This window comes from Lutra lutra, chromosome 8, assembly GCF_902655055.1.
Source record: "Lutra lutra chromosome 8, mLutLut1.2, whole genome shotgun sequence".
NCBI classification, from domain to species: domain Eukaryota; kingdom Metazoa; phylum Chordata; class Mammalia; order Carnivora; family Mustelidae; genus Lutra; species Lutra lutra.
This window is the reverse complement of record NC_062285.1, coordinates 85,706,582-85,731,298: the sequence shown is the minus strand read 5'-3', so window position 1 is coordinate 85,731,298 and position 24,717 is coordinate 85,706,582. Positions and strand designations below refer to the sequence as shown.

Below are 24,717 nucleotides of genomic sequence, written 5' to 3'. Positions count from 1 at the left end.
CACTTCGCAACTCTCCCAGTAACTTTTAGTTACATATTAAACTCCTAGAAGCAGAGATCCTGAAGGAACGTCTAAGTGCAAATAAGTAACAAAAGAGAGGTAGGATGTAAAGCAGAAAAGAACTGCAAAGCACCATGAGAGCCAAAAGAAGACAACATTCTTTAAAAGAAAAAAGTGATCATTACAAGCATACATTCATTCAGTAAATGGACAATCTACGAAGTAGTACAAATTCTAAGCAATAAAAAATTCAATAGTGAACAAAACACAGCCCATGTCCTCTAAGAGCTTGCAGCAAATGCTACAGCAAAATCAAGATAAAAACTAAACATTTGCCTTTTGGCATGGCTTTTTACAAGACTACAAATGACCTAGAGGTATGATGAGCTCAGGCACTAGACTACAGTGGGTAGACAACTGCAGGAAGAGTGAGGAAGAGGAAACAACAGGTAATAAGGTTCTCCTCAGGAATCTCACCTCGGAACAAGACAGAAATAAGGCAGCAGAAAGAGGGCATTAAGAAAATAACTTTCAAACATGTATAACATCACATCAAGAGAATTAAGAGACACATGGACTCTAGGAGCTTACAATATAAAGAGTCTGACAGAGACAAATACACGTAAGACAGAGAAGAATAACATTTTAAATTGATTCCATAATACATTCTACAAGAGACAGAGGTCTAAATTATTAAAATTACATTCCAATGTTATTAATTTTGATTAATAATGATTCTCTCTCTTATCACAATTTGGTTTAAGTCAAGTTGCAATCAGAAGACAATCCTGAGATCAAAGAAATTCAATCACCTCCCCCCATCAAAGAAAGAAGGAAAATGAAGGAGATACTTCAATGCAATTGGGTATTAAAGATATGTATGGGACCAGTTACCTGGTAAAGGGAGATGCATACACTATTTTAGTACTGGGTTTACTGGCCCCTTCAAGAGATGTTAGAGAGAAATCAGAAAGTGTTGGGGGTGGGGAGTGATGTCATAGAAGCAAATAAGTATTCTAAGTACTTACTAGAAAAAATAGTGTGATTTATGTAGGTCCAGTTGACATAAGTCTGTGTCAGTTTTATCATCCCAGCTGGTTCAACATATTTCAAAATAGCATATGACATGAACTATATCCATACCAGGAGAAAAAGAAAGATCTTATCCATGTCTAGCTAACATTATAGAGGCAAGATGGCAAGCAGAAAGCAGGTGTATGACCTAATAAAACTACCTCATACTGGTGTCTAAAATTCTCATCTTTGTAGTAGCAATTTGTAAAAGTTATAACAAAGGTTGCAAATCTTATGTAATTTTACTAAACATAATAACTACATGTACTCATAAATGTTTGCTTAATGAGAGAAAAACAGTCTTATCATCTTGGGACCATAAAGGAACTGCTACCAGAAATGCACATACTAATCTACTGCACAAGAAAAACAGAAACAATTCCATCTTTAACCAACACACTCTCATACTACATTTTTTTTTCTTTAAAAAAAAAAAAAGTGTTCAAAACAAACTTCAAAAATAACTGAGTATGCCATCAATCTTTAAAAAACAAACAAGATCCTCTATTAATTATTTGTTTGAGACCCACAGAAGAAGGAATAACCAAAATGAGGAAATAATGAATTAAGTTTTCTTTTTTAACAAAAGGGCTTCTATGTTATGGATCTGGCAAAACTAGAGAGAGAGATTTATATATCTATTCCTCCTTCCTTCTCTTCCCAACCCCCAAACTTGTATACAAGCCTAGTGTTATTCAAGATAACAGCATATAGCCATAACTCTACAGTTGCATGGACAGAGCTTGGAAAATTAGGTCACAAGCTTGCCACCGGGACTCCAATCATCTGTCTGGCAAGTTTGTATGACTTCCTCCTCCCTGGGATTCTCTTATAAACTGCCCAAAAGGCAAGATAAGGGAAAGGTTATCAGGCCTTTCTATAATAGCTACAAAAAGATTTGGTCCACATCACTAACAATGTGGGAAAACTCAGGCACTTTCATCCTTCTACAGTCAACATAGCAATCAGTGCTTCGATAAATATTTATTGAGAACCTTCTTTGCACAGAAATTCTGTCTTTTAAAGTTCAATGCCAATCATGGCCCAACCTATACATGCCAACTTACAACTTGAAAGCAATTCTTGATCCTGTTTCCAAACAATTAAGGTCTTTGCAATGGAAATAAATATGTTTTTTGAAATAGGTCGTTATGAATCTTTCATTCTTAGTAGCTAACTAGAACCACATGAGCCAAACACATTGTGGGGATCATTTCAATGGTGTGTAATTTGAGAGGTGTGTCAGAAAGTGCTTTGCTCCACTAAAGGAGTACACATTTTTCTCTTGTAAGTAAAATACAAAGGCAATGTTGCTTCATACAGCAGCCTTAAAGTTACCCACATTCCAAATTCAAGATAAGAAATATTTCCCCTTCTCCAAAGATTAACACTTTACAACCAGCGTTAAGTCTTCAGCATGACTTCATTTTACAAATAACAATTTCTTCATTCCTAAAAGTTTCCAAGAACAAAATATTGAATAGTGTCTATAAAAATAACACAAACCATGCTTGTCTAATCTGATCTTAAATTAACCTTAACTGCTGAGTATCTTTCAAAGGGAGTACTGTTGTATTATAATTTTTACCAAAGCTCTTCATAAATAAATCTTCCTGTAGTGGAATTATTGTAAAATGACTCATAATTTCAAAGTACTCATAAATCTACAATATCACTACATGTAAAAATTATAATACAAAATATGACTATCTTTACTGGTGACTATCTTTACTCTCTTAGAAGTTAGAGAGAAAGAAGGAGGGAGAGAAGGTGAGAAAAGTTATTCTTTATTTTCCAATTTTTGACCATTTACCTAGAATCTGATTGCTTAAGTTTTTATGGTTCTTTTAATTTAGGCTTCTGACATCTGTAAATTCAGTAAGGATATAAATCTTATCTGTCTCAATTGCAGCATCTTTATTATTAATACATCTAACACTTAATAGGCACTTACTTAGTATTTTTTTTACTTCTTTATTGACATATAAATTCCACTAACTGAAACAAGCTATTTTCTATTAAATAAAGCTGTATATGTCCAAGACTATTAGATCAAGAAATTAAAGTGAGTTGAATTAAACCAATGACTCTGCTAAGTTTAGCCAAATCCCTAATCTCATATAACTAACTCATATATACATACCACAAGAAGAATTACCAGAGAAAGTAGAAATGGATCAAACAAGCTCTATCACCAGTACAACAAACAAAACTCACCATCACATACAAAGGACAGTTCCATATGCATTTTGTTGTATTAAGTATTCATTTGTGTACACATTCCTCTTGCACAATTTTCTTTTAAAAGAAATTTCAAAAAAAAAGAAATTTCACCCCAGTATTATCCTTCCCAATGATTGCTAGGGTTGACAGCAAAACCTTGCTAAGAGTAATTAGAGAGGGAGGAATAGGAAGCTGAAAGATCATAGCTATAAGTTTTTAGAAGTTCTTTCCAGAAACAAAACCAAAAACACTCTGAGCTGAATTAGTTTCTTTGACCTTAAAAATTAAGCTGTGTTCTCAAATCAATCCCTTGCAAAAATCTACAGGCTCTTGTCCTCCATTGGAAAAAAAGAAAAACTCAGCAGGCTTGGATCAGCTACCTAATCTAAAAAGCTTTTACCCTCACATTCATGTCCTTCTCTCAAGATTATGTAACTACATCAGCCTCCACATATAGTAAGCATTTGTTACACCTAATGTCTAAGATCCAATTAATGTCCACATTAGCCTAACAGAATCAATGCTAGCTAGAAAGATCTAGCTGTCAAATCTTGCAATATTAAGAATGTCTGTCTTCTATTTTGTGTTTGAGTAAATATTTAATATACATTTCTATTACATAATACATTGTTACAATGTATTTAAACAGAGTTCCCCAGACGTAGCTCATCAACAGCACAGTGATGGTTAAAATGGTTTATATGTTCCTGTGAAATTTTAGTGTTTCTACTTTTGTCACACCAAACTATCTCTATGATCAGATACTACCATCACTAGTTTTCCCAATCATTTTACTACTTTATCCATTAGTATGGAATTTTTCTTTCAGTTTGAACATATAAGTACTTTTGAAAACCACAAATACAAAACAAAATATAACTGGTAACCATTAGGTTAAGTTATCCCCTATTGTCAGGTCTTCTATTCTATAATAAATATCTCCCAATAATATACAATTATTTCCATTAACTACATGGCAGAGTGAGAAAACGGAAATAACTACTGGTAACAGATATAGGTGAAGGGCAGGAAGTCTTGGAGGTAAGATAGAGACTTTTATTCCAGTTCCAAGACTCTTTAGAAAGCCATGGAGTATTCGATTGTAAAATTATTTTTTATATTATATGACTTTACTTGAGATATATTTGAACTCAAATTCTAAAATTCCCTACAGTGTTAAGGAGCTCCTACAAAACAAAATGTAAAAAAGGAAGAAAAAAAGAAAAAGAAAGAAAGAGAGAGAGAGAGGGAGGGAGCGGAAAGCCAGTAGCATATATTCTAATATAAAAACTACCATAGTGGGTCTTTCCTAATTACTATAAAAACTGGTGTTAAAATGTATTGCAGTTGAAGCTAATCACTGTTAATGTATTCAGTCTGGACAGGATTTCATTATCTTTATAATGAGACTTACTACTTCCAAAATAATCTATTTACTACCCAAATAAGATGAAGGTGATGAGGCCTTGAATCACTCCTTTGTTTCAAACTCTCTAGCAGCCTCAACTTAACCTTCACTGTCATAACCGCCATGAATGCCTCTTTTATTCAGACTTCAGTCTCCATGACTGAGATCTCACCAGGCAGTGAGAAAAAGTTACAAGAGTAACTGGAAAGATAGCAAAGTAATGAAAGATACATGTTTCAACTAAGTCATCTGAGGATTGAAAAAAAAAAAGCTATCAGACACTGGGGCTAGAGGATGGGGTAAAACAAGGATGAGAGAAGCAAGATGGAGAAGGCCTATCAAGGGAAAAACCCACATGGTCATTTATCTGCTTCAGAATTTTTATGACTATTTTCTTCATGAGACCATAGAAGGTAACGAGTCTTAAGATAGCTTTGAAATATGTGAAACATGGCAAAGCGCATAGATCTTATAGTAAATGATGCTAAAACTTTTTGTTTCAATTATATGGATAAGAAACAATAAAAAAAAATAAATAATATGAAAAGAAAAGTTGAAGCTTTAAACATTTTATTCTGTAATTCACAAAGATAGCAAATATACCAATATACAAACAACACAGAACTGATCATTCCTAAATTTAAATGAGGTTTTAATTTTTTACACAATTTTGTTTTATTATTCTTTACACATTATTATTCAAGCTTGGCTATCATGGATCAGTCATTTAAAAATCGAAGAGATGAGGGGTGCCTGGGTGGCTCAGCAGTTAAGCACCCAACTTCTGACTTCCATTCAGGTCAGGATCTCAGGGTCATTAGATCAAGCCCTACACAGGGCTCCTCAGCACAGAGTCTGCGTGTCCCTCTCTGACCCCGCCCTCCCTGCCCCACCCCCTGCCTGTGCTCTCTCATACAAAATAAATAAAGTCTTTAAAAATAAAAGAAGAGATGAGACATTAAACAAATCTGTGAATTAATGTAAATCTATTTAAAATCTTTAGAGGAAAAAAAATAAATAAAATCTTTAAAGGGCTCCTTTCCTCAATAATTAACCATACCTCTTTCATATAAATTCTTTAGACATACATATTAATTCCACACCTTTACATGCATGAGCATCACGTGAAAAACGCTACAGGATTTGTCCCAATGACTAGATTTTTATCACAGAAAGAATTCCGTTGCTTTTAAATTATTCAGAACCTAACAAGGCCCCAAAAAAGAATGAAATAAAAGTACTACCAATAAAATTAATGTCTTCTCTTGACTAAAATGATCCTGAGATGTAAAAATAAATAAATAAATAAATAACATGAGTTGTGGTATACAGTCCTAAAAATAAGATTATACATCACAAGTTTTAACAGTGAAGATAAACATGCTAAAATAAACAACTGAACCTAAAGGTAGAGTTTCTAATCAATATTTTTTCTATATTAAAAAGTAATATTTTAAAATCCCAATATATGGTTGGTCATAAAACAGTTAAAGTTTGGAAAATACACTGGAAAGGAAATTGGAAATTACCTACACACATATGTACAAACACAAGCTGAGCATACTATTGGAGGAAGGGGGGGGCAACTATACAGAGATATAGTAATGTTCTATTTTCCTCCATTTATCAAAGTTAATGTATATTCTCTAACATCACAAGTATATCTTTCTTCAAATTTAAAAGTCAAGATATTCAAGATCACCTTACTGTATGTTCATGTCTAAAGATAGCATTAACTTCAAATGTCAAAATTATTATAGAAGACTAAACATTGTATTCAAGGACTTCAATGACAAATTTCACATATACTTTTCTTTACAGATTTGTTTCACTACTTGCACTTTTAAAATATAAAATATTTTATTTTCTAGTGAAAAATAGAAACAATTACAATATTACAAAATATTACAAAAACTAGAATCAGCAAAAAAAAATTACAGTGTTTAATGATCACAAACTTTATATTTCAGACACTGGAAACATTCTATTGTTGCACTAAGCAAATAAATAATATACCAATAATACACATATATTTCTAGAATAAGGAATAATATTCTAATAGTAATATTCTAAAAGAAATATAACATCTTAGTGGTGCTAATCAAAGACTTTCTAAATAAAATGAAATTCATGTCAATAGCCTTTAAGAGGGATTTAAAAAATGTGTTTTCCCTTTTTTTTTTTAACTTTTTTGGTTATTGTCCAAGAATAGTTGATATACAATATTTTATTATTTTCAAGTATACAACATAGGATTCAATATTTACATACATTATGAAATAATCACCACAGTAAGCCTAGTTACCATCCATTACCATATCGTTATTACAATATTACTATTTCCTATGCTGTACCTTTTATCCTCATGACTTACTTCTTTTATAACTGGAAATTTATACCTCTTAATCCCCTTCATCTTTTTGCCCATACTCCCATTCCCTACGCCCCTCTGGCAACCACCAGTTTGTTTTCTGTATTTAAGAGACTGTTTCTGTTTTGTTTGTTCCTTTGTTCTCTAGATTCCACATTTAAGGGAAATCATACAGTATTTGTCTGTCTCTGCTTTATATCCCTTATAAAATACCCTTTAGGTCTATCCACAATGACACAAATGTCAAGATTTCATTCTTTTTTATGGCTGATTAATATTCCTGTGTGTGTGTATGCACACACTATATCATCTTTATTCATTCATCTATTCATTCATCATTCATCTATTGACAGCCAGTTAGGTTGCTTCCATATCTTGGCTACTGTAAGCAAAGCTGCAAAGAACATATGAGTACATACTCATGTTTTTATTTTCTTCAAATAAAATAGAATTCCTGGATCATAAGGTATTTCTATTTTTAATTATTTTAGGAAGCTCCATACTGTTTTTCCAAAGTTGCTGAACTAATTTAATTTCCTTCAACAGTGTTTGAGGATTGATTCCCTTTTCTCCACATCCTTGACAACATTTATTACTTCTCATCTTTTTGATAATAGCTATCTGACAGGTGTGAGGTGATACCTCAGTGGTTTTAATTTGCATTTCCCTGATGATGAGTGTATGAGTAATGATGTAGAGCATTGTTTCATGTGTCTGTTGGACACATGTCTTGTCTACTTCGGAAAAATGTCTATACAGGTCCTCTGCCCTTTATTTATTTGGATTTTTGGGGGTTTTCTGCTGTTGAGTTTTGTTTTTTTTTTTAATACTTTATTTACTTGAGAGACAGAGAGAGAGAACGTGCATGAGCCAGAGGCCAGGTATGGGGGGAGCAGAGGGAGAAGGAGACTTCCCATTGAGCAAGGAGCCTGATTTAGAGCTCAATCCCAGGACCCCTGATCATGACCTGAGCTGAAGGCAGATTTTTAACAGACTGACCCACCCAGGCACCCAGGGTTGAATTGTACTAAGTTCTTTATATTTTTGGATATTAATCCTTTATCGAACATAGCATTTGTAAATATCCCTTCGCATTCAGTAGGTTGCCTTTCCATTTTATTGGTTTCCTTTACTATGCAAAAGCTTTGTAGTTTGATGTGGTACCATCTGTTTATTTTTGCTTTTGTTGTCCTTCCTTGAGAAGAGACAAATCCAAAAAAAATGTTGCTATGACTGAAGTCCAAGAGCTTACTGCCTAGGTTCTCTTTTAAGAGTTTTATAGTTTCAGGTCTTACATTTAGCTCTTTAGTCCATTTTGAGTTTATTTTTGCATATGGTATAAAAAGATAGTCTAGTTCCATTCTTTTGCAGGTAGCTGTCCAATTTTTCCAACACCACCTACTGAAGAGACTGTCTTTTCCCAACTGTATATCCTTGCCTCCCTTGTTATAGATTGACAATATGAGTGTGGGTTGAATTCTGGGCTGTCTTTTCCGTTCCACTGGTCTCTTTTTGTGCTAATACCACACTACTTTGAGTATGACAGCTTTGCAGTACAGTTTGAAATCAGGGAGTGTGATACCTTCAGCTTTGTTCTTTCTCAAAGTTGCTTTGGTCACTAAGGATCTATTGTGGATCCATACAAATTTTAAGATTTATTTCTTCTAGTTCTGTGGAAAATGCTATTGGTGTTTTGATGAGAACTACAGTGAATCTTAAGATTGCTTTGAGTGGTATGGACATTTTAATGGACATTTAATGGGCATTAATCTTCTAATCCATGAATATGGGATGTCTTTCCATTTATTTGTTTCTTTCACTTCTTTTATCAGTGCTTTGTAGTTTTCATTATACAAGTCTTTCACCTCCTTGGTTCATTACTAAGTACTTTGTTCTTTTTGTTGCTATTGTAAATGGAATTGCTTTTCTCATTTCCTTTTCAGACAGCTTGATGTTAGTATATGGAAATGGAACTGATTTTTGTCTATTAATTTTGTATCCTGCAATCTTACTGAACTTGTTTATTAGTTCTAACAGTTGTTTTTTTTTTTTATGGAGTCTTGGGTTTTTCCATATATAGTATAGTAGCATGCTATCTACAAATAGTGAATTTTACTTCTTTTTTTCCAATTTTCTTGTCTGAATATTGTGGCCAGACTTCCAGTACTATGTTGAATGAAAGTGATGAAAATAGGCAACCTTGTCTTATTCCTGATCTTAGAAGAAATTGTTTCAGTTTTTCACAGTTCGATATCATGTTAGCTGTGGGTATGTCATATAGGGTCTTTATAAGGTTGAGGTATGTTCCCTCCTAATAAAGTGTTTTCATAAATGTACATTGAATTTTGTCAAATGCTTTTACTGCATCTAATGAGTTGATCACGTTCTTACTCTTCATTTTGTTAATGTGGTTTGTCACACTGACTAATTTGCAGATATTGAAATATCTTTGTATCCCCAGAATAAATCCCACTTTATCCTGGTATAGGATCCTTTCAGTGTATTATCAAATTCGGATTGCCAAGATTTTGTTGAGGATTTCTGCATTTATGTTCATCAGGGATACTAGTCTGTAATTTTTTTTTTTTGTAGTGTCTTTATCAGGTTTTCATATCGGACTAATGCTGAACTTAGAGAATGTATTTGGAAACATTTCTTCCTCTTAAAACTTTCTGGAATAGTTTGAGAAGTATAGGTATTAACTCCTCTTTAAATGTTTGGTAAAATGTAACTGTGAAATAGTCTGGTTCTGGACTTTCACCACTCTCTTTAAATATAAACTTCTCTTTCCTCTATTAATGTTCATTTATTTTCTATTTTGTCTTTCCTTTTTCTCTTCTCCCCTTATATTAAAAACATGATTTTTCAGCTGTAGAACTCTAACCCCCAACAAGCACATAATTCAAACAATTAATAAATTATTTTAGCATATTGCTAAGTATTATGTTCAGGTTCTATTCAGAAACCATTCATGGCTCTTAGAATTCTGGATTGGGTCAAACAGGACTAGATGGTGTCTTTACAGGATGTTACATTTCTAATGTTGCTATGCTACTAAATATAAGCATGGCTTGAGACAGAACCTCTGATTTTACCCCAAAAGACACAAGTCCTCTTTCTTAATAAAAATCACTTGAGTATCACAGGACTGGGGAAAAACAAAAAACAAAAAACAAGAATTTATCTACTATATAAAGGACTATATTTAGAAAGTCATAGGATTAGAAGAGGAGATTCATGCAATTAAAACAGGTTTGGGATCTGCATCCTCTCCTACTATGATGCAATGAATACTGTATTGTATTGTTACTACAAAAATGAAAAACAACTGATTATTCAGTTCTTTCTAATATCCCTATAGGCTCTGTGAGAATGTACAGAATTTCCCATTACTCCTGTCATGTCTACCATTCTTCACATCAAACATATTCATCTTTCTGCCTGGAATGCCCCAGAGTCCCTCCTCATACTCTTATTCTTGGCCTCAAAAATTCATTCTATAAAACTCAAATGTCACATTCTTCAGTAAAGATTTTTCTGATTCCTCAGCCACAGTGGGCCTCTCCCTTTGTCTATGTGATGAGATATAAATATAATTTTTGTTCATTTAACCTACCCCCAACAACTGTGTCAAATAGGTACTATTATCATTTCCACTTCCTAGATAAGAAAACTAAGGCAGGTAAAGTCTTTCTGATTTCAAAGTCCACTGCTTGCTTGCTTGTTCATTTAATGCATACATTCATGAGTTCTATACTCTATTAAAATAATTGTCCCATTCTCTGGGTTCCCTGAAGACAGAAAGCAGAGATCCTGTCTCATTCATCTTTGTATTCCCAGGGTCTGGCACAGAACAGATATTCAAGAAATGCTCAATAAATGACGAATAAATGAATAAATGAAAGGTAACAATGTTCAACTTACTCTGGGAGGAAAATTCCTCCCCTTCTAAATGTTCTTCCATAAAGAGTATGCTAGTAAGTGCTTATTTCATTCAGAAAACATTTTGTGTATATCATATATGACATATACGACACATTTAAGCTGTGCTTAAAGATAACTGAGTTTAGTTCCCTGCCCTCAAGAAACTTACAATTCAGTGGGGGAAAGGTATAAACAATTAGCTACTTTTACTATTATGTGTTTTATTTTTCCTAAGCCCCACAAGTTCTTCTCTTTTTTATTTTTTTAAAAGATTTTATTTATTTATTTATTTGAGAGAGAGAGAGAGCATGAGAGAGGGCAAACTCAGAGAGAGAAGCAGACTCCCCGCAGAGCTAAAGTCCTAAAGCAGGACTCCATCCCAGCACTCCAGGATCATGACCTGAGCCAAAAGCAGTTGCTCAACCAAGTGAGCCACCCAGGCACCCAAGTTCCTCTCTTTAAAGGAACTTCATTCTTTATAACCATTTTCCAATAATTCACACCTCAGAGCTACTAAGATGCAGATCTGTCAACAAGCAAAAAAGAAAAAGGTTAAAAGAACCTCCATGTATCTCAAAAACAAAATTTCTGAGCCATTCTCATTTAACCCAGTAGTCATTTAAGACATGTACAAATTTTAAAGAAAAGAATAAAATCAAGGACATCTGATACTAACAATCTTTGTCCTTTTTCTTTTATGAGAGATCACACAACCAACTGGAAAGTTTTGGAATCAAAAAGATCAAAGTTCCCATCTAAACTCTGTCCCTTTCTCCCCATATGGATCACCAACAAGTCACTTTATCTTTCTGAACACATTTCTTACCTGCAATATGGAAATAAGGAGAACTGCCTTAAAGAGCTTTTGTAAGAGTTTAAAAAGATAATGTATGTAACACCTGCCACACCAAAGCTGCTACTTTCACTATGTCAAATCTCACTAGATTCTTTTTGGAAGCTAATGGTTCTATCTGTAGCATAACAATATTAAAAATTCTGGTCCCAATGTCATTAACTGTGTTACTGACATATCAAAAGAAAGGTACTTTAAAAAAAAGCTACTTCTTTCTGGCAAGAAGAGTGGCATGGGATAAGAGTCAAGACCATAGAGTTACATATCAAGTTTCTAGATGGTAAATACATCATCTGCCTCTTCTCAGCATACACCTTGCAATACCCTTATTTCAAATCCTCTTTGTGAAAAAGAAAACCTTAATAATCATTTCTTATGGTTAGATCTGAAAGAATTGATAGATATCACTCTGTATTAACAATTCCATCTTCTGGGCACCTGGGTGGCTCAGTCGGTTAACTGTCTATCTGCCTTTGGCTCACGTCATGATCCCAGGGTCCTGGGATAGAGCCCAGCATCAGGCTCTCTGCTTAGTGGGGAGCCTGCTTCTCCCTCTCCCTCCTCCTTGTGCTATCAAATAAATAAATAAATACAATATTTTTTAAATAAAAACAAATAAAATCTTTTATTAAAAAAAAAAATTCCATCTTCCACAAATGCCCAGGAACTAATCTCAACACACAGTCTATATGTATTACTACATTTTAGGTTCCAAGTCATTTCTCAACTGTTTTCTTTAAGCAATTTTGCAGAAGGCTTTTAAAAATCAAATAAAAACACTTTCTTTTCAATTTATAATCTAGTTGACTTAAAAATCTCATTTATTTGGTACTGGTACAACTGAAAAAAGAGAATCTAGACACAGACTTTGCACTTTTCATAAAAATTAACTAAAAATGGATCAAAGACCTAATAGTAAAATTATAAAACTCCTAAAAAAAAATGATAAAATCTAGATGGTCTTGAATTTGGCAATGAGTTTTTAAAATGCAACACCAAAAGTTTATCCATGAAATTGACAAGTTGGATTTTATGAAAATTAAAAACATTTGCCCTTAGAAGACACTGCTAAGAGAATAAAAAGAAAAGCCAGACTAGAAGAAAATATCAGCAAAATACATATCTGATAAAATGATGGTATGAAAAAGACATAAAGAATTCTTAAAACAATAAGAAAACTGACAACCCTATTAACAAATGGGCAAAAGTTCAGAACAGATAACTCCCCAAGGAAAATATACAGAATACAACAGCATATGAAAAGATGTTTAACATTAAATGTCATTAGGGAATGGCAAATTAAAGAAACAATGAGATATTACTATATCTACTAGAATACATAAAATCCATAAAACTGACAATATCCAAAATTGACAAGGAGAAGAAACAGGAGCTTGCGTTAATTGCTGATGGGAATGAAAATGGCACAGGCACTCTGGAAAACAGTTTGGCAAAATCATATAAAGCAAACAATAACCTTATCATATGATCCAGCAATCATGTTCCTAGGTATTTACCCAAATAATGTGAAATCTTGTGTCTACACAAAAACTTGCTCATGAATATTTGTAGCAGCTTTGTCTATAGTTGCACAAAACTGGAAGTAACAAAGATGTCCATCGATAAATGAATAGATACACAAACTGTGATAACACCCATAAATTGCAAAATTACCAAGTAATAAAAAGAAATGAGCTATCAAATCACAATAAGACATAACAAACCTTAAATGCATATTCATAAGTGAAAGAAGCCAGTCTGACAAGGCTGTATGATTCCCATTATATGATGTCTGGAAAAGGCAAAACTATAGGGACAATTTAAAAAAAAATAATCAGTGGTTGTGGGGGAGGAGGAAAAAGGAGAGGGGGGATTAAGGGAGTGATATATGAAGCACAGGTTTCTTTTTTTTTTAATGTATGATACTTTGATACTATAATAAAGGATACATGAAATGATGCATTTTTCAAAACCCAGAGAACTTTACAGGACAAAGAGAGAACTTCAGTGTATGCAAACTTTTAAAAAATCATTTAGAAGGTCAGAAGGATCCCAGAATGGAACAAAAATTGTGACAAAAGGATCTGACACTATTATTAATGCATGCAACTATCTCACTAAGTGGGATGGGGAAAAAGGAATGGAATCTAAACTAAAACCAAAAGTAACTGTACATAAGAACTGTACTCTAGTTGATAAAGTTGTTTCCCACTCTCTGCAAAGAAAACACAAGTTAGCAATTTCAGTACTGGTATAAGTATATAAAAGGATTGACAATTAAGTAAATGGATGACAGGTGGTGGGAGCCAGGTTTCTTTTCATGATTGGGATGAGTTTACAGATAAACAAAAGAAGGCCAGAATGACACAAGTGGTAACAGGGTAGGTAAGGTTGTAGATATCCATATGAACTCATATTTCGCTTAACATGGATACATATGATTATGTACAGAAATATGTATAGATAGGTGTATATACAGGCTTTGCATACATACATATGTTTCCTGTTCTGTAGATAAGAGGATCTAGAGGCAATGACACCCCAGTAGCAACAAGAACCTAGCACCCAAATCTTGGCTTCTAATATTATTTCCCAAGAAGATGAAACAGATTCTTTCTGGCTGATTCTGGGACTGGGACAGGTAATGGAAATATAAAAAATGAGCCTGGAACATCTTTTAATGTCAGAAAGTAAGGAAATTATTAACAAAAAAAAACAAAAAAAACACCTCACATTGATGGAGACATGTCAAAGGGACACAAGAGCCAACTGAAGGAGCTCCCAAAGGCCAAAGCTGAAACAACTTGAGCAACAAAATAAAGTAGTACTGGATTAACCAAAAGTATATAATGTATATCCATGACTACAGACCAATATAAGTAAATGACTGAGTAAATACACAAATGGGGAGAAAAGAAAAATCTGCCATGCAGAAGAATTCTAAATAATTTATATAGATACCCCACCCTCAGGGAGGAAAAGTAAAACTATCCACTCCTTAAATGTGTGCTGTGCAAGATGACTTTCTTCTAAAAGTACAGCAAAAAAAGAAGAGTAACTTTTCAGGGTAGAAACCTACCAAACACTAACTCAGGCAGGCGATCAAGATCATTATCAACAGTGATAAGTCATGTTGATAGCTTGTACCTTTTATATAATGTAATAAAAACAGCATTTTACTTCTGTGATCTTCCTTTCAAAAAACTAAAAGCCCAGTCTGATCAAGGCAACAAAGTCACACTAATTCCAATAGAAGGTCATTCCACCCAATATCTCATCAATACTCCTCACAACCGTGAAGGTCATCAAAAACAAGGTCTACCAAGCTGTCACAGCCAAAAGGACCATAAGGAGACATGACAACTAAAGTGTAATATGGTATCTAAGATGGTAGAGTCCTGAAACAGAAAAAGGATATCCACTAAACACTGAGGAAACCTAAATAAAGTGTGAATCTCAGTTAGTAATGACATACCAATACTGCTTCATTAATTATCACAAATACTAACGTAAGATGTAATAAGAGAGGAAACTGGGTAACAGAGTATATAAGAAGTCACTGCCCTATCTTTGTAATTTTTCTGTAAATCTAGAACTGGTCTAAAAGGAAAATATATTTTTTTAAATATTATCTAAGAATATATCTAGAAAACACTGCAGAGGGGTGGCTGGGTGGCTAAGTGGGTTAAACCTCTGCTTTCGGCTCAGGTCATGATCTCAGGGTCCTGGGGATCAAGCCCCACATCGCATCGCATCCCATCCAGCTCTCGGCTCAGCAGGGAGCCTGCACCACACACCCTCCCTCCATCCAGGCCTCTCTGCCTACTTGTGATCCCTCTCTCTGTCAAATAAATACATAAAAATAAAATCTTTAGAAAACACTGCAGAGGCTGTACTGAAACACCGAACACCTTCCCTGCATACATTAAAGTTAAAATGTTGACAACTATGTTGTTACAGAATTTTCCTTAAGAAAATATTTTCAATCACTAACAGCTGCAAACAATTTCATGCAGTAATTCCCAGCAGGGATGTACTATAGCTAAAGCACTTTAACTAAAATTCCACTTTCCCCCTTACATACCATTGCAGATGTCTGAAAGTTCGTAACCTATCATTAACTTAGGTTGTTTTGTGATGATCCAAATCTGTTTAATACAACTCACCAAAGCTAACTTAAATTTTACATAAATGAAATCAGTGCTAAAATACTCACCCAGCAAAACTTTAAGCATTTAACGAGTGACCTTGAGAAAAACTATCATCTTTTATTGTGGATACCATATTCTCCTATACAAACCATGGTTTTAGTGAGCTCCTGCAGAATTTTAAAATAGGTAAATGAAGAAAAGAATAGAGTCAGCAGAAAAATAAAAAGCAGTGAGTGAACATGTATGCAGCATAGCTCAAGAAAAGGAAGGGTATAGCATTTGGGGTCTATCAAAAACTGAAAGCAAAGATACAAAGCCTATGTTATAGCATGGAAAAGGACTGATAACTGAAAAGTATCAGCGTAGGTAAAAAATTGAAAAGAGGAGGGGCGCCTGGGTGGCTCAGTGGGTTAAAGCCTCTGCCTTCGGCTCAGGTCATGATCTCAGGGTCCTGAGATCGAGCCCCGCGTCGGGCTCTCTGATCGGCGGAGAGCCTGCTTCCCTCTCTCTCTCTCTCTGCCTGCCTCTCTGCCTACTTGTGATCTCTGTCTGTCAAATAAATAAATTTTTTTAAAAATCTTAATAAAAAAAATTGAAAAGAGGAAAAAATCAGAAATGGAAACAAAATGAAATATTTTCATTTGACCTGAAACAAGCAAAGGGTTTAAAATTAGACATTAGACTCCTGATAGAAAACAATCCAGAATAAACCATGCTGAAGAATCACCCCAAATTCAACTTCAAGTATTCTCCCATCATTAATAAAAGGCTGAAAATTACTACTTACTGATATTCAATGGCATTGGAAAGTGGGAAGAAAAAAGACTTCAAAGAGAAGGTACCAAATATTGTGAACAGTGGTTATTTCAGAATAGTGGAATTTAAAGTTTTCTTTTTTTTTTTTCTGCTGTGGATTGAATGACTTGTGGAATTTTAAAAAGCTTTAATCTATGAATTCTGCACTAAAGGCTTTCTATAAAATGTTATTACATTTGTGATACCCTTTAGTGGCAATTGTATAAAGTGCATTATTTTTCTAATTATACGTCAAAGTGTGAACCCATGACCAAAATTTTTTCACACTAGCAACTTAAGAACTATAACAATCTATCTGAAGAACTCCGAATCCAAACTGGAAATCTATGAGACAGGATGACACAGACTTTAATTTCAATGTCCACACGATCTACATTTAGTGTACCGTTTGCAAAACCCAAGTCCCTTCAGAATGGTATCCTCTCGGTACAAATAAATTAGAAGCAACACACAACACAACTACTTTGCTGTTCCGTGTATTTCCATATGCATGTGTGTGTAAAGTCTCCTGGGAATCCTAATTCTCCTATCTCGCAAAAGAATAACAAAGCCAAAATCAAGTTGTTCATATGCATCTGAAACCAAGTTTTATCTGAACTCTTAAAATATTACTATTCCTCTTATGAGACAAAAAAAAATGAAATCTTCAAAAGAAATGCAGTAATGCATTTCATTAAAATACATTTTGTAAAGGAGAATTCCAATCCTTAATGCTCTACCGCCCTAGACGTCTATGGTCTTCAAATCCTAATACCACAGGCGTCCTACCCCCAAAGAGATTCCAGCAGTACTATGGGTCTACGGGAAAAGAAGGATTTGAGAAACAATGCAAAGGAAGAGAACGATCCGTGCAAAGATTTCTGCACACAGATAATCCTTGAAAAGAAAGAAGAGTGACCACAGGAGAAGCGAACCGGCTCTTCATACGCGGAGAAATCAACTCCAAAGGCATTAGTTGACAAAGACACCAGAAAGGCCATCTTCCAAAAGTAAAATGGGGATTAAAGTGGAACAAACTAAGAACGGAAAGTCAACAGGAATCAGGAGTGACAACTATTCAAAAACAACGAGCTATCTTAATTTGAGAGGGTACGCGATGGTGGGACCTTGCGCCAAACTATCCATCTGAAAAGACCCCCTCCATCTGAGCGTGGGGAGGGTAGCTCTCGAAACCCCGAGCCTAAAATACGCCGTGAGAACACCGCTTTCGTAGTCGCCCCACGGACCAGACAGGCGCAGGTGTATATGTGCGGAAGCTCAGGTTACCAGGAAATATTACAAGGACACTGAGGATCTTCTCTGCCCACCCCTCCCTCGGGCTCCGCGGGCGGCGCGGGGCGGCCGGCGGCCGAAGGTCGGCACCCGCTCGGCGGCGCTCCACCGCCGGGCGCACCGACGCGCTCCGGCAGCAGCGCCCTGGCACACCTGGCTCCCGACACCAGTTGAAAGCGGTCAAAGTGAATGGAAGCGGACGCGGCGCCTGGCACCGCTCCATCCGAGCACACAAAGGCGGATTTTTAAAATCCAGTCTGAGTTCAAACAGCTGGACCCCCGGCCGGCGCCTCTAGCCCGAGGGGCTCTTACCTCGGATCCGCCCTCGGGGCCGTGGCTTTCCCCGGAGGCCCCTCGAGGCGGGACGAGGCAGGCGGCGGCCGGGAGAAAGCCCCCGACCGGGACCACGCCCTTCCAATCCCCCGCGAGCCTCAAAGCGGCGGTCGGCGCCCGGCTGGAGAGCAGCGATCTCCCGGGCGAGCACAGCGCTGGTCTCGCGCTGGGCAAGACCGCCGCGCCCGCCGCCGCCTGTGAAGTCTGGAGCTGCCCGCCTGCTCACCCGCTCGCCGCCAAAGCCAGCCGCGCGCTGCGCATGCTCACTACCCCTGCTAGCAGGGAGCGAGAACGCGCGCGCGCCCCCGGCACGGCTGGAGCTGGCTCCACTCTCCGGGTCTTGGCGGCAGCCGAGCCGCGGAGTATCTGGTCGACCCCAGCGCTGCAGGCGAACCGGGCAGTGGGGCCGAATGGGTGGGAGTGAGACGGAGAAAAGAGGTCAGGGCGCCGGGCTAAGTTATCAAGGCCATCAAAGTCGGGCCAGGGTTCCTAGCTACGGACAGGTTTCGAGAAGTGCCCTAGCAGGACCGACTAGCAGCTGGGATACGCGGGAAGGGGAACAGAGCATGTGGAAAGGTTCACCCTGGGGCAAGGTTGATGCCCCTGGCCATAGGAGCGCCCAGATACAGCGCCCCGGGTCCTGGAGCACAACTCCTGGGCACAAAGCTCGCCGCGCCCAACGACCCGCTCGCCTTCGTCTTCCTTCTCTCGGTCCTGCAGCCTATTTTCCCCCTTTTGTCGCTCTGCGCTTTTTTGTTTCAATTCATGCCATCAACTGGTGGCACCCAAGGACCTCCATGCGGTCCTTAGCTCCAGCCAGCAAGCCCAGACCCGCTTCGCAAGCCTGCCTTAGATCCCATTCTTCACGTAGTTCTTGCCAAGAGCCTGATGTGGTTTGCAGTGGAGACTTACTTCACTTAATCCCTCTCCCAACTTAAACCTCCTAATCCTTGCCTCCTCCTTGAGTAGCTCACTGAGCCCCTAAATGAGAAGCCCTGTAGTAGTCTTCGTCTTAAAAACACTCATTTGTCATAGCTACGCCCCCTTCCTGTTCCAACTTCTTTAAAGGCAAGTGACTCTCAGAAATCAACAAAGATAAACTTGGTTAAAGCAGTGGACATGCTTGCTTTGTGAGACGAGGAAAAGGACAGCGCAGTCAGGGGAAAACAAGGTTTCACACCAAGGTGGAAATTAAAACCATTATGCTAAACGTTCAAATAGAACTTAAGTCCAGTCCCCTATCTTAAGTAGAAATCATCATTGCAGTATTTCCATCATACCATCATCCACTTAAACTTTTATTATGTTGGAAATCTTTATATTTATTATTATGTGTAATCATGATTATTCAATTTTTACCTACGCAATTTTTATATATTATTTCTAATATTTATATATTTATATATTATTTGTAATCCTAATTACTGATGTATTTCTAATGCTAATTACTGATGCCAGAATTAAAACCCAGCTCTGCTTAAAAGATCCATAATCATTTGCTTTGTAAACATCAATTCAACTTCCCTTAGCACCACTCTGCTGATTCTGACCGCTAGGAATTAATTAATCTCACTCTTTATAGGCGTTGCAAGCCTTGAAATATTTGAAACAAACTACTTAAATAACTATCAGAATTGGTAATATTTTTCAAAATTTTTAGATCCTTTTATTTGTCAAATGGAATGGTGAGCCCTCATAACCACAATTTTTACCCTGCTTTGCATTTCCTTCAGCTTTTCCTTTTCCTTCTTAAATCATGCACTCAAGGAGAACACAACACGCAAATACAGTGGGCCAAGAACTTTGTTACAGAGTGATCAGTAGCCCCTTGATCCAAGCATACCCTGTCAATAAGGCATCCCAAACTTCTGTTAGGTTTTTCTTTTAGCAAACATATTACTTAGAGTTGAATAAAATATCCAAGTCTATTTTACATGAACTATAATTAAACCATAGCTTCCACCTTACATAGTCTATGTTTCTATAATTCTACACGTTTAAACCCAATTTTTGCCTTTAATCCATACTAAATTTCATCTTGTTTGTTTTAAGACAGAATTTCAGATTTTAAAATCTTATTAGTGATAACTTTTAACTTACGGTATCTCTAAAGTTAATGAACATGGCTTCTTTGTCTCCACTGAAGTCTAATAAAGTTATATAAAACAGGATTAGAAAAGAGTCTTGTAGCCCACCACCAAAAATAATCTCCAAGTTAATAATAATTTATGAACAAACACTTTTCGAGATCAAGCACTTTAATTCATACAATTATACTATAACCAACAAGAATTTTATGAATGGGGGTGCCTGGGTGGCTCAGTGGTTAAAGCCTCTGCCTTCGGCTCAGGTCATGATCTCAGGGTCCTGGGATCGAGTCCCGCATCGGGCTCTCTGCTCAGCGGGGAGCCTGCCTCCTCCTCCTGTTTCTCTCTGCCTGCCTCTCTGCCTGCTTGTGATCTCTTTCTGTCAAAGAAAAATTAAAAAAAAAAAAATCTTAAAAAAAAAAAAGAATTTCATGAATGGTTTCCTAAATACTTTCCTGAAATGAAAATTCGCTGCCTCTAGCATCCCTAAATATACCAGTCCAAGTATGTATTAAAGAAAGAAAGAAAAAAATCCAAAGCTAGTTAAACAGGATCCATTTTCTTTTTTTTTTTTTTTTTAAGATTTTATTTATTTGACAGATCGATCACAAGTAGGCAGAGAGGCAGGCAGAGAGAGAGGGGTAAGCAGGCTCCCTGCTGAGCAGAGAGCCCGACATGGGGCTCGATCCCAGGACCCTGGGATCATTACCTGAGCTGAAGGCAGAGGCTTTAACCCACTGAGCCACCCAGGCGCCCCCAGGATCCATTTTCAAAATAACCCATTCTGGTATCAATGATCCCTATTACTTTTTCTAAGGGTTTAGAACCAGTGTTAATAATCTCTTTTATACTTTTGCTGAGAAATAGGCAAATTTGCCTACTTATAGTGCCACCATCTACAAGTTTCCCCTTTCTAAAAATCTCATGTGTTAATGTTGGAATAGGCTTTGAAAATAATGCAGGACAGAATGAAGAAGTATGGAATTAATAGGGTCTTTTAGATGTGGAGTGAAGTGACAAAACTTGAGGAACAGATTAAGTCTACAGCTGGGTATAAAAGTTAGACACAGAAAATGTGAAGAAATTTTAGCGGCTGAATGTATGTAATCTCAACACTAGGTGCTATATCTAAAGTACTGAAAAGTCAAATATATCCTTCAAATACCCTCCCCATTCCAGTCCCCCAATCTAGCCCCTGAATATCATTTAGGGACTGCTGTGTGCAGTCTTTATGGGCAGTCTTAAAAGCAAATAATGCAAAACATATCTGTGGATAAATGAAAAAAGGTATACAGGCATCACCTGCTTTACTGCATTTCGCTTTATTACACTTCAAAGATACTGGGTGGGTGTTTGCTTTTTTTGTTTTGTTTTGTTTTTTTACAAATTGAAGGTTTGTGGCAATCTTGCATCCAGCAAGTCTGTCAGTACCTCTTTCCAACAGCATTTGCTCATTTCATATCTCTGTGTGTCATTTTGGTAATCCTTGCAATACTTACAACTTTTTCATTGTTGTTATTATATTTGGCATGCTGATCTGTAACCAGTGATCTTTAATGTTTCTATTGTTATTGTTTTGATGCTCTAGGAACTAAAAACATACACTATATCAGGTATAAGACATTGAAAAGAAGATTGGTGTAGCTATATTGATATCACACACAGTGGACTTCAGATAAAAAAAAAATATTATTGGAGACGGACAGGGTTACCACTGAGTGATAAATCTATGAGGAGAAATTGATGAATCCATCATTATGGGGGGTTATTTCAACAGCCTCTTACTTATTGATAAATTATTCATAATTCCATGTATATAGATAGTTATAGATATACAGATGTAGATATATAGATATATAACATTTAGAGAATGGACATTCTCATCAAATCCATAAGAAATTTTTCCAAAAATTGGGGCACCTGGGTGGCTCAGTCAGTCAAGTTTCCAAATCTTGGTTTCTGCTGCGGTGGTCTCAGGGTCATGATATCCAGCCCCTTGTTGGGCTCTGTGCTCCACAGGGAGTCCACTTGGGATTCTCTTCTTCTCCCTCTGTCCCTCCCCCACTCCCCCCACATGCAGACACAAATAAATAAATAAATAAATAAATCTTAAAAAAAAGAAAGAAAAGAAATATTTACATAAATTAACCAGCATACTTAATACATTTCAAAGAATTTGTGTTATCTAGACGAGGGGTTGAAAACTTTTCCTGTAAAGGGCTAGACAGTAAGTACATTGACTTTGCAGGTCTCTGTTGCAACTACTCAACTCTGCTACTGTAGCATGAAAGCTGCCATAGAAAATATGCTTATGCAATTCACCTATCTTCCTGCAGGAGCAAGGATAGTCATTAATTAAGTGAATGACCATGACTGAGTTTTCCAATAAAACTTTATTTAGGTGCACTAAATCTGAATTTTTTAAAAGATATTTATTTATTTATTTGAGAGAAAGAGTGTAGAAGAGCAGGTGGGGGGACAGGAGCAGAGGGAGAGGGACAAATAGACTGTGCTGAGCACAGAGCCAGACTTGGTGCTCAATCTTACCACCCCAAGATAATGACCTGAGCCAAAATCAAATCAACAGCTTAACCAACTGAGCCATCCAGGTGCCCCCCGAGTTTGAATTTTATGTAATTTTCACCTGCCTCAAACTATTACCCTCTGTGTTTTTCAACCAATTAAAATATGCCAACCATTCTTAGTTCACTAGGGTAGAAAAACAGGTTGGAGACCGGGTTTGTTGATCACTGATTTAGATCCTGTAATCTCTACTAAAATCTCCCAATAGATTTAGAAATAGGCAATTTTTTTTAAAGATTTAAATTTAACTTGAAATTCAAGTAATAGTACATTTTAATTTCTAAAGATTAATTTAAATAAAGGGGATTTTAAAATAGACTTCTACATAACTCATGGATCAAAGAAGAAATCAAGGGGCACCTGGGTGACTCAGTTGGTTAAGTGACAGCCTTCAGATCAGGTCATGACCCCCAAGTCCAAGGATTGAGTCCCACATTGGGTTCCCAGCTCCATGGGGAGTCTGCTTCTCCCTTTGACCTTCTCCCCTCTCATGTTCTCTCTCACTCTCTCTCTCAAGTAAATAAATAAAATCTTAAAAAAAAAAAGAAGAAGAAGAAGAAATCAAGAATAAAAATTTAAGAGAATGAAAGAGAAATAAATTTTGATATATCCAGATCATGAAATACTCTATAATGGGGAACATGAGGAAACAGCAGGTATGTTCAACAGCCTAGATAACTCTTGGAGGCATAACACTGACTGGAGTTCACAGATTTTGTTCAAGCTGCCCTTTGACAAAGCTTACAAACAAGCAAAACTAAATGATATGTTATCTAGGAACACATATGCATTTGTTTAAAACTAGTGTGTAAACAAAGAAATGTTAATCGTAAGATTCAAGACAGTGGTTACCTCTGAGGGACAAGAAGGGAGATAGAACAGCAAGGCTAACATAGATAAATTGGCAACAGTGAGTCATCGGTGTTCACCTTACTTACTGTCCTTGCTCCTGCAAGAGGAAAAGATTGTTGAATTGCATACAGCAGGGAGGACATTAATGCACGAAGACAGCTATAGCTCCGGAAGGTCTGAGAGAGATGAGGCAGAACGACAGAAGGATAAGACAATTGTCTGATCTGCGATGCAAGTGATCCGGTTACTGTTCTTTTATTTACCTGAACACAGGTCCACAGAATCCCTCATTCCTTATTACCCCCGACCTTTCAATGACTCATTCAATGAAGAGCTCTGCAGATAGAGCTCTCCTTCTGAGCAGGATCACAGATACTCTGTTCCTAATTTTAAATGTGAAAGTTGATTTTTACAGTACAATTGATTTTGCCCAGCAATTCTGCTTCTACAATTGAGGGAAATTTAATTTTTGAATCTGAGAGAGATTGATCCATTTACTAGTAACACCTGAGTATTTCTTATTTTTGTTTATTTTTATTTATTTCTGAATCTTCTTTAAAATGCAAAGCAGACATCGTTTGTTTTATCTTTTTGAGATTATTGTATGCTTATCCCACAGAACTGGAAATTTGCCATTCAAAAATAGCACTTGTTTCACTATTTGCCACTTTTTCTGGTCAAACTAGGCTTTTTATTTTCCTATGCGTGTCTAAACAGAAGAGATTCCAAAGGGAAAAGTAAAATAACCAGGGGGGAAAAGTAAATAATTA

General features: G+C 36.4%; 1 protein-coding gene across 2 annotated transcripts in view; it reads right to left on the bottom strand.

The window, feature by feature from the left end:
* Window positions 1-18,676, bottom strand: part of EPS8 (epidermal growth factor receptor pathway substrate 8) — a 180,803-nt gene extending 162,127 nt beyond the window's left edge. Inside the window, exon 1 of one of the 2 annotated variants that reach the window (XM_047741052.1) lies at window positions 18,405-18,676. The gene's annotated coding sequence lies outside the window, so the exon portion shown is untranslated. The remainder of the gene's footprint in view (window positions 1-18,404) is intronic. The other variant, XM_047741056.1, reaches the window with a different exon arrangement.
* Between the last annotated feature and the right edge of the window lie 6,041 nt (window positions 18,677-24,717).